The sequence below is a fragment of the Oncorhynchus nerka genome, linkage group LG2 (assembly GCF_034236695.1).
Source record: "Oncorhynchus nerka isolate Pitt River linkage group LG2, Oner_Uvic_2.0, whole genome shotgun sequence".
Taxonomy (NCBI): Eukaryota; Metazoa; Chordata; class Actinopteri; order Salmoniformes; family Salmonidae; genus Oncorhynchus; species Oncorhynchus nerka.
This window is the reverse complement of record NC_088397.1, coordinates 28926852-28928454: the sequence shown is the minus strand read 5'-3', so window position 1 is coordinate 28928454 and position 1603 is coordinate 28926852.

Sequence of the window (1603 nt, the reverse complement as noted above, 5' to 3'; positions counted from 1 at the left end):
TTCAAACTCTCCTTCCATTTTGTATAACACTGCGTATGCGTCACGTCTTTGTGATTATTGGTGAATATGAATTTAGATCAGATCGTGATGGATTTGGAACATGGAAGGTTCCAGTTTGGAAGCCGTGTTCCGAATCCATTCTATTCAAACTGCGATCTGCAATCCTGAGGCTCAGAACAGCAGCATATCCATGGAAACCAACCGGTCATATCAATGAGCATAAGTAGCAACGGCGGTGTGCCACGCAGGTCCAGAAATAGAAAGGAAACATCTTCAGCCTAGAACTGATGATAAACATGGATGTAGATGGACACTTAGACTGTTAGAGCCACAGAGGTTACGTCCCAAATGGCCCCCTATTCCCCATTGAGCTACTTTAGGCCCAGGTCAAGAATAGTGCATTATAGCAAACGGGATGCCATTTGGTACGCAGTCAGAGGGTTCAACCTCCTCCTCCGGAGGAAGATTAAGAGGTAACGGAGAAAGATATCAGAGATGGGAATTGTGCTTTCAGGCACCAATCTGATTACATTTGAGAGAAGAAGAAGAAATAGCCAATTTAATAGAAGGTATGTTTATTGCTGGCACAGGCCGTTAGCACTCGTTAGTAATGCTTGATATGATTGGAGGAATTTCTGTAGACCATAGTGCTGGGTGAGTCCTAATCCGAGTTGTGTAGCCGATACGTGCTTAGTACTCTGCATGTAACAGGGACATTCTGTCCTTCATATCAACACAGGTTGAAGACTGATAGCCAGTGGACCTACAGTAGATTTATCCTGTGGTCCTCTGTAGCTCAGTTGGTAGAGAATGGCACTTGCAATGCCAAGAAAGTGGGTTTGATTCCCGAGACCACCGGTAATCTAAAATGTATGCACGCATGACTCTTTGGATGAAATCGTCTGCTAAATAACATATTATTATATTTTGTTGAATCATGTCGGCCTCTATGGCGTTCAATGGCGCGTTATTGAATTACACGGGCTTATGGCAGTTTTATAGTGCAAATATCAGTCCGCCGTTACCCCCTGGTTACAGGCTAACGTTTTAATCATTACAGTACAGGCAATTGCACTGCCATTCAGCAACACCTATCCATCTTGTCTTCATTTCAAGTATTTGGGAATGGGCATGACTTTAACAAGAAGCAAAGCAGTTCAGTTCCCACTGCATATTTCAAAATGATTCAATTTCAGGATTTTTGTCCTGTATATATCAGTAGGATTACACTAGTCTCTTGTAACAGAGGTTCTGGGTGTGAGGTTAGGCTGACCTCGGACTGATTGCTCTCGTCTCCTGTCCAGTATAGGGGCTTTAAATGAGCAGTGCTTCCACTGGTATTCTGGGTAGCAGGGTGTCGTGTTGTGCCGTTGTTACTGTGAGGGCCAGTGGGACAGCACAGTGTGTGATATGTTTTTAAACTTATAATGATCCGTTGCTCTCCACTAAATGACCGACGTGTTGTGTTGTCTTGTCTCTTCATTTTCTTGAACACATGTCCTTGGATGGCTTGTAGATGTTTTTCTCCAACCGGGATCTTTTCATGTCTGTCTGTTGTGCATTCTGTCTGTTCTGTCTGTTTCTGTTCCTCAAGCCCAGCTGC